A 15,464-nucleotide genomic window follows, 5' to 3' on the forward strand; every position below is an offset into this window, starting at 1 on the left:
TTCTCTATTAACCCCTAGTGACCCACCTCTGAAACTTGTCTCATTCCCGCAACAGCGGGCTGTGCTGGTTTAAAGTTCTCAATTCTCATGAGAGAAATACTTTCACTAGGGGGCACTGCAGTGGTTCAGTTAAACTGGCAGTTGAACCTGGCCACTTGGGGCTCCTCATACCAGTGAATCAACAGTCACTGAAGTGGTTACTCTACTGGCTGGAGTAATGGAATGATCTTGATTGTCAAGGAATTGCCACTACACAATGGAAGTACAGAGTATATTTCTGGGATGCAGAAGATACACTGGGGCATCTCTTAGTCCTCCCAGGTCCTGTGAATACAATCAATAGAAAACAATATAACATGAGGGCTGCTAATGGCTCACACCTTTCAGGAGTGAAGATTTGAGTCACCCCACCATGCAAAGAGCCATGAGCAGCCTACCTGCTTACTGAGGGCAGAGGAATAAGTAGTAGAAGGTAGTTATAAGTACAACCATGTGACCAGGAGCAGAAATAAGGACTGTAATAGTTGTTTGCATTTTCTTCTGATTTTGATATACTTATGTGTGTGTGTGTGTGTGTGTGTGTATGTGTGTATATATAAATATAAATATTTTTTTCTTCCCCATCTCATTCTCCTACCATCTAACATGTGTTAATAGCAGTTAATCTTACACGTTTGGATTAAATCTACAGGATGTCAAAGGCAGAATGTGATTTCAGCTAGAAGAGAGACAAATAACTTCCAAAGTTGAAGGAACTTTGTAAACTCTTTGGAGAGACAGGTTGGTTTTCATTGTATGAGGGATAATTGCATCATGTTGGGGGCAAGCATGGTTTTTCTACTCTTTTTTTGAAGTTAAGTATGGTTACAAGGTGTATACACAGAGGCCAAGTGGATTTTGGTAGCTTTGTACTGTGCCAGCTTACTGAAGATGAAGCTAAACCTCAGAATTTCCCTCCTTGTCTGGTTGTGAGTAGGTGTTGGCCACAAGAGACACTTCATGGGATTTTGGAAGCCAGCAGTGAAGCAGAAGTCATATCTTTCACCCTCTGAAGCTCAGTGCAGGATGCTAGGCAGGTGAGCCACTCGCCTAGACTGTCACCAATGTGCTAGCTGACTTGGTGGGCGTGGGGCAGCAATGGGGCCCATAGCTCCTCCAGGCCTCAGAGGATCTCCTCTTGGAGCTCTTCTGAATCCCGGGCCCAGTGCATGTGCAGTCAGCTTCCCCTGCGTGATGTCCCATGATGTCAGCATTGGAAGTGGTAACAGAAGCATGGGTTCCGCTTCACCTTCACATCTCCGTGTTCTGGTGCACAGGCAGCTTTCTCCTCTGGCTGTCTAGAGTGACTTAGGCTTCTCACTGACACAGAGGCCGTGGCTACTCCAGCTCCCACAGTTGCACAGGATCTGTCTCCTCGTGGTTCTGCTTTTCTCATTGAATTACACCTTAAAAGTCATGTCAGAAGGGACGTGGGAACAGTATGGGGTTCTTATGCCAAAGGCCATTCAGTTTTCTTGGCAGGAACGCATACATACTTTTTGTATCAAAATTCATGAAATTTATTTCAAAGAGTTTCTAAGATGCTCCCTTAAAGACTACTCATTAAAACTATCATTTTTGTTTGTTTTCTTCTTAAAATATGTATATTAATTGTGGAAAACTTGGCAGGTCCAGGTAATTATCCGGATACCAATGACATTTTGGTAAGCACCCTTCAAGCCTTTCTTCAATGTATGTATCAATAATGTATACATACACATAAGCACACTTTATTTTTTATTAATATGGAATCACATTTAATTTCTGTTCTGTAAAAGACTCCCCCAAAGAGCAAGCACATCAAGAATATTTGTCTCTAGGTAATTAAATAGCCCTAATTCAAGAACATACTTTTTAATTACTTCACAGTATCCTTTTGCTTAGGTATACCATAACTTATTTAACCCCATTTCTTATTGTTGCTCTCACACAAATTTCAGTTTTTCTTAATTAATTAAAAAAAAAAAACCAACTGAGGAGAACATTTTTTAATTAATCCTTTCAACCAATTTTGTTGAGTAGCTTCTCTGTTCCTGGCAGGTCATAGTGTTGTCTCTGTGCAAATTCTAAATTCTAAACATAGCTGAACTTCTGCATGGTTAAGTTTTCCATGTGTGTTGTGAGAAGGAAAGCATAAACAGGGAGGTTGCATCAATTTAAAATCTACCTAGATTGAATTGTATAAAATAGTAGGATTTTGTAAACCTTTCTAGAAGTCTCTTTGGAATGCAGCATTATCATCCATCTTTGGGAGTCCCTCTTACATTTGCCTGCGTCTAGAATATGCATGGATTTGCTGATCCATCTTATGAAGTAAAACTTTAAGTCCAACTTCTTTTCTCATCAGAGTGCCCCCCAAATTGCCTCTAGACCCTCTGCGGCCCACTGTACATGGAAACAAAGCAGAACTTCAGTCCCTCCTCCAGACATGCTGGATCCATGTCTGCATTTCACTGATTCTCATGCACACAGGTAGAGCTTGAGAAGCGCTGATTTAGCCCCTGACACAGCCCACACTGGACCTTGAACAACAGCGGTGAGGAGGCCAGGCCAGCAGTAACAGCTGTGTCAGGGACAGGGTCTGTACCAAGGTCCTGTGCCCACTCCTGCCCTTTCACTTTACCAGAGCCCTGCCTGCACAGGAAGGCGGCCACTAAAATAGGCACTTGCAGGAGACAGGATGATACAGGGATCCCTGCAGGCTGCTCAGCAGGGTGAGGAAGGGTGGCACAGGAAAGGAAGGAAGGCAGTTCCTGGACACCAAAACCACAGCGTGTCTAGATGCTGCTTCCCCCCATTTAGCCCCATAGCTCTGCCCCCGAGATGACTCTTCGCTGACCTCTTTCCCTTTCTGCATTTTGCCTTGTATCAAAATGTCACCATCTAAAACTTTTCTCCATGAAAATTAGAAATGTTACATTGTCAGGGACTGAATGTGCCTGATTTCTGACAGTTGTTGGCAGTTCCCAGTTTTTATGGTGTAGTCATGGTGGAACCTGAGTCATCTAAAGATGGTGACAGTGCCAAGGAGCTGAAAAGGAGCTGCACACAAGCCAGGCTGCAGGAGCTGGGGCCCAGCCACTGCCGGGCATCCTGGGCCACTGGCCCTCCTGGGGACAGGAGAGCCACGCTGGCCCTAACAGGGTTGATACGAATTGCTCCAAGCCTTGCGGTGCTGATGAATTCTTGTAGCAGATGTGCTTAGAGACAGCCCAGAGTATGGAGTTTCTTCCCACATAGTTGTTTCTCAGAGATCCAAGGGACGACACCTGACTTCCACGTGTGTCAGAATTCTTTTCTCCCTTTTCTTTTTAAAGCTGAGAAACCACATTTTCTTGGATATAGACCTTACTTTTTGTTTCAAGGAAAAAAGGTTTCTTTTGTGCCTATTCATATACATTAAACAACTACCTGTGTGTGTGAGCGAGCGTGCATGCGCGCACACTTTTTCTCTAAAATTCTTACTCATAGTCTGGAGGACAATGACTTTTTCCCACCTCACATAACTGCTATGAATTTCTCCACGCAAGGATGGGCCTGTTTGTACACACTGGGCACCGTTGGTGGAATGTTAATGCAAACAGCCCCAGAAGCTCAGTGGGCCAGGGCACCCTATGTTCTCCTCAGGGAGCAGGGATGCCGGGGCCAGAGCCAGGTTGGGCTGACCACACTTGGCCTGCCCCGGGTTTGAGATGTTTGCCAGGGCAGCAAGGAGCACCATTGTGATGGGCTGGGAGGGATGAAGCTACCAAATTCCAGCTCAGTTTAGATCCTTCCCTCTACTGGGCTCCGGGGCGTGCCCAGTGCTAAACTCCAGAGTTGGTTGGGAGAAATCTCAGAGGAGGTTGGAGGCCACATCCCCTAGTGCCTGTGAATTTCCTTGGGAGCCCACAGTCCCTGGGCACAGGCTGCCAAGATGCCGGGCCCCCGGATGGTGACCCCTGCCCCACCTCTTACGCTTATGGAGCTCAGAGCTGGCCGCTGTCCCCGGGTAGGAGCGCGTGGGGTTGGGGGGCATCGGAGGCGATCCCCAGCCAGACCCTGGCCAGGAGGTCTGATCGTCTGTCGCTTGATCTCAGTGTTCCGTGGGACAGTTGCTTTCTCCACCCCGGAGGTTGCTGAAAGGTCTCTGCCCATAACTGCTTTCTAAAGACGGTTGTTATACTTTTAGTTCATGTTGCCTCTGCATTTTTCTCAACTTTTTCCTCCCAAATAATGTGCCTTTTTCTTTCGAAGACTTCCCCCCCCCAAATGAGATATCCTGACTTTGACATTGGCAAGGTGTGGCCGAGGTGACTGAAGCATGGGTTCAGGTACAGACTTTGTAGGAAGATAACTCTTGAGACACCCAAGTAATAGCCCCTGTCAATCCCCCTAGCCCCCCACTTCTGCAAAGGTTTTTGCCCTTGAGCCCTAACCCCTAGCTCTGGCAGAGAAAGTGCTGTTTTAGCGATTTTTATGCTCTGTACCTGATAAAGTCACCAAGGATCATTGAATTTTAGATGGCATACTTTAATCAGTGGTGTTGGTTAAATGATGTTTTCTTGAGTAGATGCCAAAGCATGAAGATTTGAATAAGAAACAGGCAAAATGTGTGTGTGTGTTTAAGCCAAGAAAACAAAAGCCACGCTGGGATGAGATCTTCTGTAAAGGAGTTTAGAGGCTTATACTTTGCCAGTAACTTCTGCGTGTCCCAGGGTAAGCTGTCCTGTGCTGTTTGTAGTTTATAAAATGGAAATTGTAACACAGGCCATCCTCTAGTGGTGCATGAATTAACTGCATTAAAATTGATTTATGAGAATGTACAGCATGATAAATACAACTAACACTGCTGTATGTCATATAAAAGTTAAGAGTAAATCCTTAGAGTTTTGATCATAAGGAAAAACTACATTTTTTCTATTTCTTTAATTTGTAGCTAAATGAGATTATGGATATTCGTTAAACTTACGATAATCATGATGTTATGTAAGTCAGATCCTTCTCTGTACACTTTAAACTTACATGGTGCTGTATGTCAATTTTATCAATAAAGCTGGATAAAAATTGATTATGGGTGTTACTGTTATAATAGCATGTCAGTGCTGTTGCTAAATGGAGCAGTGGGGCAACAGTAATTGGAACAGTTGTAGTTAGCACAATACAGGGAGACTGTCTCACTGTGAAAGTTGAGAATCTTGAAAGAACAGAGATGTGCGGCTAAGAAACTTTGTTTTCCCCTCCTTTAGGCCCAAGTTTCTGGTGACAGCCCCGGGGATCATCAGGCCTGGAAGAAACGTGACTATTGGGGTGGAGCTTCTTGAACACAGCCCCTCACAGGTCACTGTGAAGGTGGAGCTGGTCAAGATGTCAGCCAACCTCACTGTCTCTGTGCTGGAAGCAGGAGTCATCTTTGAAAAAGGTAAGATAAACAGCAGTCTGGCCCTTCTGCAGTAGTAACTGTAGTATGTTGATAAAGCTGTGTGCTAGGTGAGTTAATGGAGAAGCCCTACATTTTCAGTAGCTTACATGATACACTTTTTTTTTTTTCATATGAGAAAGGCTTTATTTATCTATCTCACAATTCTTAAAAGAGAAAGTTGGTAAACAGTAACATCTTGATTAATTGTGCTCTTCATTTTTTCTAGTTTATTTTTCTTTTCCTGCATTTTTAAGAGATGGAACCTTAGAACCAAAAAACTTACTTCTTTAACTTAAAAAAAATTCTTCACACTGTAAACATCAACCACTTAAGAAGTTACTTTGAAAGAGCTTTGGACAAGCAAACAGAGCCCACTTACTTCCCACTTCATAATACACTTCTAATCCTTATGCATGTGAGTCCAAAATGGTGTTCCTGAGATGCTCTTCCAGGTGGAGATTCTGAGACCCAGGTTCCTTCCATTTTGTGGCTCCATCATCATTAATATGTGGTTTCCAAGTGTACAGTGGAAGAGCATGGAATTTCTCCCCTGGGAGTTTTTAATAGGGCAGGCCTGGATGTGGTCATATCACTCCTTTTCTGTTGGCCACATTTAGCTGCACAGGAGGCTGGGAACGTGGACCAGTGTGTGCCCAGAAGAGGAGATGGGTGTCTTAACAGTCTGACACAAAACCATATTTATGTATGGTTTACACAAACTATGTATAACCATATTTCTTTATTGAGTGCAGAGGATTTTACTAGGTAGTCCTGTGGGAAGGAAAAGATGAGCTGTAGTTAAAAATCTAGTTTTATGGAATTTTTTTTAGTTTTTTAAGTAGCAGGAAAAAAGATAATGTAAAAGTGGGAACCATTTGTAAAAAGAACCCACATCTCCTGTTTTGTTTTTTTCTAACCAGGCCCAGGATTAAGTTGGGTCAAGGAATGTCTTCTTTTTCAATACTAAGGGGAAAATAATTTGAGGAGGGGACGATAAACAGTTAAAATATGTAAACATTTTCTTTTGATTAAAATGAACTTTTTTTTTTAATTGAAAGAATAGTCTATACTCAGTGCTCACAACCTGATAAACAGTAGGAAGTAAAGGAAATGAACCAATAAACAGTAGGAAGTAAAGGAAATAAACCAAAATCACCTGCAATCCTACCACCCAACTATAAACAGTGTTAACCAGAGGCACATTTAGATGTTTAGTCAGAGGACAAAAATTGAGGCATGAGTTCTTATTATATTAAGAATTATCTTTTAAAAACATTATTTAAGGGCATGAAATGAAAGGTGGATGGGATTCCACAGTACTTCATTATTATAAATGTTTGTTTATCCTTTACCAGCACAGAGAAATTAACCCCATCATGAAATGAGATAAAATCAAGGTTTATCTACATCCAAGGTTCTTTCTGCACTGCGAAGCTGAATGGGTTAGTTTGGGATAGGAGTCAGGAAAAGGTGATAAGTGCAGGTGCCAGACCACTTTGTCTTTCATAGGTATGATGTCAGGAAAGTGGGAGGCCTTGTTTCCCTGGAGAGGAAACGTAGTTAGTGCTTAAGATCTGAGACTGAGTCTTAGTATTAGCTGTGTGATCTTGGGCAGGTTACTTTACTTCTCTGAGCCTCAATTTCCTCATCTATAAAATGGGGATGAGGTACTTCCCAGGGTTGTTATAAAGTTATGTTCAGTACTAGTACCTATTGGGCATGCAGTAAACAATAGCTGTTAATATTGTAAGTAGTGGTAATGTTGAAGAAGATGCCAGAAGTGTCATTTCCATCTTATGTGGGGGTGGATCTGTACTTTTATTATTGAACTGTTTATTCTGAAAATGAATGAATTTTGCTTTTATGATAATGGCTAAGAAAATGTTGAAATACTAAGTCATAGCAGACAACACTTAAGGTAGTTCCACATTCATTGTTCATTAAGAATGATCACTTTGGCTCTAGTAGTGTGGCAGTTTTCCTCCAGGGCAGAGGTCCAGAATAACAAGGATGATTTTGATAGGTATTTGGGCTTTGCTTGGGCATTTGCATACTCTTATTCTAGAATTTCTCCTACATTGTCTCTTCTGCAGTCTCCTTTATCAGTCTCCTTTCTTTTTTTCTATAAACAAATAGAATGAACACTGGGGTGCATGTTACTGTGACTTGGTTTTTAAACTTAGATTTTCCCTTTGGGAGGAAAGTTGGTCATACGCCTTTGGGAAGGCTACAGTTCTCAAGATTGGGTCGGACAACCCTATCCTGGGAGCAGGATAGATCTTTGAAAAAGAGAAAGAAAATGCTACTTTCAGGGGCTGTTTTGGACTCAGTTGATGTACAGTTTTATTGAAAATACTATTGCCTGGAGCGTTCTCCCTCTTTCAAAGGAGAATGTTAACTTTGTTATCGGGGCTGTGAGTCATTGTTATCAGAGCAGTTGCTTACTGTAAGGTTAGGGCCGAAGGATCAAGACATTTCTCCCTCCTTGTCTTCACATCATTTGCTTTATCTGATTTCTCCAGTTGTAACAACATGTAGATAAAGGAGGACTTTCTAAATCAATGGGGTCTGGATCTTCCTAGGATTCATTTTTTTCCCTGCCACATAAACACAAATGAATATATGTTAGGTCTCATTATTTCATCATTATCTTATGAGGGCCTCCAAAAACTTCCTGCCAAGAAAAGATTGGTTTTAACACAGATTCATCTTCTAGCAGAACTGGGTAAGGAGGGGACTGTTTCTGAGGGCTATTTCTAGCAGTTCTAGTCTTAGAAATTTGTGGGGCAGGGCAGTGTTTCACCATAACCATATTGCATTTCTAGCTTAATTTGTGTCAGAAATAGCAACAGCTAAAGGATTTGAATTGCAGGACGACACCAAGTTGAAAAAAGTCAAGTACTTGAAGTCGATCTTTTAATAAGGATGCGTGGGGCAAGGAAGGGGGCCTTAAGTTGGATCTCTCTGCACATCCTCCAAGTCATTCCCTGAATCCAGCAAGAATTAGGCATTAGTGGGGCCTCTCTGCTGCTACATTCCAGTTTTGAGGTGTGGCTTCTGTTTCTGGCTGTGTGTCTCCTGGGTCTGTGATGGACACAGTCACGTGTCAGAGCAGTAGGACTCAGGCTGCAGTTCAGTCCCCTTCAGTTTCTCTCAAGTGAGAAAACCCCTCAAAGCTTTGACTCTATGAAGAGCTACATTAAAAAATATTTCTATAAATGGGATTTCTTGCACTTCAGATCTGAGTAGCTGTTTTAAATTGCTGAAATGCTTGCCCTTCAATTTGTCATCAGTCTACAGATTTATTTGGATTGGAGACTCAAAGCTGTTTTTTCACTTTCTTCCTTGCTTGGTGTCACTTAGATAAAACTAAATCCATCCCCTGCACAGACACACATATACTTGGTCTTTAGACTGTGAGTGTTGGGAGGTAAGACGGTGTGTCAGGCCATGATAAAAGGAAGCACAGTGTTTCCTCCAGTTGCTGGGCTGACACAGTAGTCAACCCTGATGACTTACCCTGAAGTAATGAAAATCAGGGACTCTCAATAATCAAGGGTCCTGGTTGGTTGGGGCCGATCCCCTGCAGTTCATTCCACAGTGGGACGTTGTGGGGATGCTGTGCTGTGCTGTCCAGGTACTGCCCATCAGGGATGAAGACTTGTTCCCTGAAGCTGCTGGGAGTACTGCCCTTCGAGCCAGCCCCTTCGGGGACTGCACCAGCTAGAGTCACCCTGTCCCGGGGGCACCCCTCCCTGGGGTACCCCTCCCCCTCAACTCAGGACAACTCTCAGGAGTCAGTGCTGCTTCTGAGTGCCCCATGGACCTGTCCTGAGCCTGCATTGTGGCCCCCTTCTCCCTCTCCCTAGTCCTGCCTCCTAGTCCGTTCTCTTCTCCAGATGCTGGTCCCAGGCACAGTCCCTGCAAAACCTCTTGCACTTTTTTTTTAGGACATCTGATACTATATTTTTTCAGACTAATGAATCAAAGGGGAAATTATTTGATAATGAGAGGTTTCCAAAAAACATAGTATCTTGACTTTTTAGAAATTCAGTAAAATTAATAGCATACACATACATAAAACCAGTAACTTGTATCCTGCTTATCGGTGTAACAAGCATTCTGATTAAAGTCTCACACAGTATAAACATGCTAAATAAAATAGCTAAAAAGTAAAAGGCATTAATACTCTAAATGAGAAAGCACATTTCCTATTATCTGTGGATATTGTCATTGCATTCCTCAAAAAAAACAAAATCAACTGAAAAGCAATTGGAAATAATAAACAAATTCAATAAAGTGATCATCTATAAAAATGCAGAAAATCTGTATAAAACCTCTTGTAGTTTAATCAACTATCTCAGAGTGGGCTTCCTGGGGAACCCAGCCCTAGATAGACAGTTGGTTGTGAGGCAACTTTCCTTTGATCTTGATCTTGAAATTAACTTTATACTGTGTAGTGTGAAGAACTGATAGAAGAGTTGGGAAATTTTCTAGTTTTTATTTCCTTTTTGGAAGTTCTTGTGTACCACAAAGTATTTTAAAATTAGTTCCACTGCTGCAGTGCTTGTGTGTAACTAAGGGATGGGAGAAACATTAAGGAAGAAGAATCCATAGGTTGTGGTGTTGACTAACATAGAGCTGAGGAGAGAAAGGAGACCAAGAGGACTGAGATTCTGAACCTCTGTGACTGAGGGAATAGGACTGTAAGATGTTACCAAGTCCAAACTCGTTCTGCTTGCCGCACAACAGGCCAGAAAATCAGGAGACAAGTTGTTGGGGCAACTTTGGAAAGCTGGTAGACCTAGAGGATGGCAGACTAATGTCCACTTCCCCAAGTCAGACTTCAGGCTGCTTTTACGCTAAACAGGGAAGGTGGTGTGGCTGGTTGGTACAAATTTCTTGGTTTAGGAATCTTTTCTTGCAGCTGTCCACATGGGTCAGGTCATGGTGTCCCTGTAAACCTCCAACAAAACAAAAGTTAGTTTCTATTCTGCAACTTGTTATCTTTATATAGTACAAAAGTATCAATATCCTTGAAAGTCAGAGCCTTGAGAATAGGCTCTCCTGTGTATTTCAGGCTAAAGGCAACATTCTTTTATGGAAGGTGCAGAACCAGCAAGACTTAAGCCTAGAAAACAGGGCACAGGGTTAAAGCCAAAAGAAAGATCTCATGGAGTCAGATTTGTTCTTTTCTATTACGAAGATACACAAAGTGGCTACCCAGGCTCCCAATGCCAGTCCCCCCCCCCCATATTGACTGTTGAAGTGTTTCAGCCCAAATATTTTGCAAGATCTGCCTGCAGAGTACCTTGCCTCTTTTTAACAAATATTTTTACAAGACAGAACTTGTCAATAGTCTATATTTATGGTTCTTTTGGGGTTCCACCCAGTTTAGTTGCTGCAACATCTCTAGGGCTTCTCAATTTCACTTTAGTTCACCATAGAATACACCTCTCCCATTAAAAACAAGAACTTAATGCACAGAAGTTTCTTCCCACAAAAGGAGATATTCCCGAAGCGTGATTACACGCTTTCAGAATTAAATCTTGTGCAAATTATACCCACTTCATATTAATACTTTGCTAAATCAAAAAAGATCCATGACAAATGCTAGACACAATGCTGGGGTAACATTGTGACCCGTACCCTCCTGGCGAGGCTCACCTGTCTAAAGGGCCTTTTGTGGTCTGGTCTAGCCTTGTCTCCACAGCCTCTCCCTCTGGTCTTGTCTCATCCAGCTCTTTGCTTCAGTAGACTCATGCTGACCCCCCCTCCTTGCACTTGCTGTATCTGCTTAGCTGTCCCTCCCTCAGCTTTCCAAGACACTCTGTCCAGTGGCCTATGATTTCAGAGTCCTGCTCTTTGCTTCCTGTGGTGACAGTTATTAGAAAAACTGATCTGCACTGAGTGGTTAGTGATTTTGATGCATTGCTTATCTCCTCCTAAAAACATATTTGTGTTTCACTGAGGTCCATTGGGGCAGTGGTCACAGAGGGGGTGCCCACATCTGAGAGTGCACAAGACCATTTATAAGAGTGTAGGTGGAAAAAGTACTTTTATTTCTATTATTTTATTGACAAAATTAAAAAAAATATTTAATACTTGGAGAAAGTGCATGTATATTTTTATAAAATATATCTTACATTTATATATAAACACTTTATATATTGTATAATACAGAAATATATAACATTTAAATAAATACAATATATATGTAAATTATGTATTTATAATATCACATAATATATAAAACTATATATTTATGTATTTTATACTTATATGTTTTATAAATCTAACTTGACAAGGGTAATGGGTACTAAGTATTTTATTGATAGAGCACTCTGTCATCGGACACTGCTGTAGAGGCACACTGATGTGCCAGTAGGTGACTCTACAAACTTTCTGGCACTGTGATGACTTACATTTATCAAGTATTTTTTATGTGCCAGACACTGTCCTGTACCCTTTACAGGCATGGGTGTACTTATTCCTTACAACCACCTGGTGAGATGGTTGCAGTTATTACTAGCACCCTCATTTTATGGATGACAAAAGAACCTGGAGGGTCAGGTAACGTCAAGGACAGGACTCATATGTGGCTGGCTCAGGAGAGCACTGATGTGGTCTGATTGCAGAGGCTACTGGCTTAACCCTGCTCCATGCTGTTTCTGTCTGTTCCCTCAGGGCAGACACATGTGACCTCCAGGAGAGAGGGACCACATGTGTCTCGTTCACTGTGGTGAAATAAATGTTTTTCAAATGAATGAAGGAATTCAGGGCCTGTCACCATCTCTGAATTCATATCACTTAAATAAGAACTTTGGATGAGTACTCTTTTATTTTGAACTTGAAACAATTTTCTCCTTGTAATAGATTTGATGAGGAATTGGCATGTGTTAAATTAGCAGTCTTTGTTTAGGAACTTACATGAAAAAAAAGTCTGCATCATTCTAGTACTAACGGGTCAGGTATGAGTCCCAGCTCTCCCCGACGTGACTAGTGCCTCCCTCTCTTCCCTGTGTCCTGACTGTGTGAGAGCATAGGAAATGGACCTCAGCTTGCTTGTGTGCACTGTAGGAAGTGTCCCTCAGACAATGCACAAGCTTAAACAGCAGCAGGAGCAGCAGCAGCACTGACAGCAAAAGTAAAAATGGAAAGCAGAAGCAGAACTTAACTAATTTTGGGGGGGTTCACCCACTGATAGCCTTTCAAATCTTAGTTCTTGGCACTAGAATCTGTAACAACTCTCAGGTATTTTGGGCTTTAGTAAAATTGTTCTGGTTTGACCAAATAAGTTTGTGGTTTTGTAAGTTTATGACTCCCTTTGCATCTGAAAGAGGATTGAGTCTTAGGAGTGTTGTATTATATCATCATATTCAAATTATGACTATTTTCTTTCTTTTGGGCTCTTTCAAGACACTTACTCTTCCTTTAGTATTTATTTTAAAAACTTGATTTCAAAGATATATTAATATTTTATTGGCTTTTATATCAATTTGCATTCCTTGTGAGTTTGACTTGAGTTCAGTTCCCCCTTCAGATTATTTAAGAATAATACTACTTCTGAGAGATTGGCTATTAGCCTCCTCAAACTCATAGCAGAGATTTTCTTCTCATAAAATAGAGAACCTCACTCAGGGGGACTGGCTTGGGCTCTTGGCACAGGGACCTGGGCTGGTTTGGCCCTGCTTCTGACGTAATGAGCCTTATAGTCTTGGGTGTGTTATTGATGCTCTGTCTGAGTTTCTCTGTTCTGGAAAAGGACACTGCCTTGCTGAGCTGTATTGGAGTCTGAGGCAAAAAGGAAACTTAAGTGAGTAATACTGATCCTGCCTTTGTTTAATGTTTTGACTTTTTGGTTTATAATTTAATTTTTGCATCACTTTTGCCATTTAAAAATTTAAAATATTTTAAGTATTAAAAATTTGTTTTATCTTTATTACTGAGATTTTTTGATGCCCCCTTGAATTTGGCACTTGGGGCAAGTGCCTTGCTCACCTGAGCTTTGTCCTGGCCCTGGAGGAGGGTGAAGGTGTCGCCTGTCTGGCACAGGGGCTGCCTTGGAGGTGAAGGGAGATGGTCACGTGCTGCAACACTTGCTACAGAAAGTTTTGATTTTGAGAGAGTCGTAAAACCTGACGACTAAAGGTTGTGTGTGAGCCAGTCCTACTTCCCGTAGCTTTGATTTGGAAGTTTATGCTTTTATTACTGTTTTGTTTTGGAGCATCCCACGTTTGCTGTACAGTTGAGTCGACTACAGCATCCACAATGAGGTGCAATTCGATGGACTTTTCTGGAAATAGATGACTGATAATTTTGACCCTGACACCACATTACGTACTTAAGTAGGGTCAGCGCTACCCGATGAGCCAGGTTCCCCCATTACCTCTTCTTTAGGGGGAGGGAGGGTAAGTGATCAGGTTTATTTACTTAATTGAACCCAGGACCTCCTGCATGCTAAAAGCATATGCTCTACCACTGAGCTACACCCTCCCTGCCCCTATTCAGAAACATTCAGAAGCCCCATTCCTTTGAGGGATTCTTAGAGAATATAGTGCTCCCAAACCGTCCTTTGTAAAAATTACTTATATTCCATTGATACTACACTTCTTATCTATGTTTTTATATACTAACCTTACTAAGAAATACACTGCTGTAACAATGGAAACTGGGGGGAAAAGGCATAAGCAGACAGATGTGGGGGAAAATCCCCAATCATAGTGACAGTAAGACAGTAGATCGCATTAATGTAAACCTCAGAGGTTAGGTGCTGGCCTCCAGCGCCCCGTGCCAGTAACTCCGTGGAAAGAGAATTCCAATGAGAAGATTCAGATGAATCCTTTGTCATACAATTGCCTGATAGCAGAAGGGGGCGATGTTTAAGTTTGGGAATCACAGGCTGTAGTGAAGAGAGGGCTGAAAAGAACAAGCATGTAGATGGTCCAAGGGCACTCAGGCTGATTCCAGTAATGCTTTCGTGAACTGTGTTCCTCCCAGCTCTCATTAACAAGAAATTGGCTACTATTATTCTTTAAGGTCTGAACAATAAGAAATGCTAACCCTAACATCCTACATTTATCTCTAATATTATGCCACTTCTGTTGTATATATCTTAACAATTATTTATTAAAAGCTTTACTAGAGGTTATATTTAGGACTAGATCCGCTTTTAGTGAAACAGAATTTTAAAGACTTAGTCATGAATTGGGAAAATTTGATAAGGCTTAGCAAAAATAGACAGTTCTGCATTTTTATGAATTTTCAATTAAAACAGACCCATCTTTTAAAGTTCACTTGCACCCTGCTGCTTCTGAGTGTAATATTTTAAATTAATTTTAAGGTCCTCATGAATTTTTGCTAATGATATGACTGTCTTGACTACACTGAACAAATTAAATATATGATTAGCTCATTGTTTCTAGTTTTTATACAGTAAAAGCAGCCTTTAATAAGAAGTAAATGTAATTTCTACTTGCTATGAAGAAAAATTGTGCTGAACACTGGAATTTGACACAACATTGTAAAATGATTATAAATCAATAAAATATAAATCAATTAAAAAAGATTTTCCCAAAGGGCCTCCACATTGCGCAGGCGCAGCCTGCGTGGGTCTCGCCCCACGTGCACCACTGACAGCGAGGGCGCGGGCAGGATGGGCGGCTCGGGAAGCCCGCTGGGCCCGTGCTGGAGTGGGGAACGTCGGGAGCGTCGCAGTGGCACCGGGGCTGGCTTGGTGGTGGTGATGGTCAGGTCGTGGGTGTAGTCACGTTCCAACCAGACTGGTGTTCTGACCCATAGCCCACGAGGAGCGCGGCCAGGCAGCCGGCAGCCCAGAGCAAGGAGCGGGAGAGTCCCGACATCCAGCCGTCTGCGCTGGCGTTTCAGCTAAAACTGGGGTGCCCAGGGCTGCATTTGTCGCTTGGTTCCCCACAGCGCAGCCTGGGAGGCTCCGCTGCGCCCGCGGGAGCGCGCCGGGTCCAGAAGGGACCCCAGGCCGCAGGATGCGGAGGCGGGGTGCCGG

The 15,464-nt window shown here is 42.3% G+C and overlaps 1 long non-coding RNA gene across 1 annotated transcript in view; it reads left to right on the forward strand.

Annotated features, from left to right (window-relative positions):
• LOC123616645 (uncharacterized) overlaps positions 1–15,464 on the forward strand; it is a 40,082-nt gene that overhangs the window by 8,039 nt on the left and 16,579 nt on the right. Inside the window, exons 3-6 of the long non-coding RNA XR_012509813.1 lie at positions 692–780; positions 977–1,076; positions 4,592–4,737; positions 5,268–5,440. This is a non-coding gene — a long non-coding RNA (uncharacterized LOC123616645). The remainder of the gene's footprint in view (positions 1–691; positions 781–976; positions 1,077–4,591; positions 4,738–5,267; positions 5,441–15,464) is intronic.

The sequence above is a fragment of the Camelus bactrianus genome, chromosome 10, assembly GCF_048773025.1.
Source record: "Camelus bactrianus isolate YW-2024 breed Bactrian camel chromosome 10, ASM4877302v1, whole genome shotgun sequence".
Classification (NCBI taxonomy): domain Eukaryota; kingdom Metazoa; phylum Chordata; class Mammalia; order Artiodactyla; family Camelidae; genus Camelus; species Camelus bactrianus.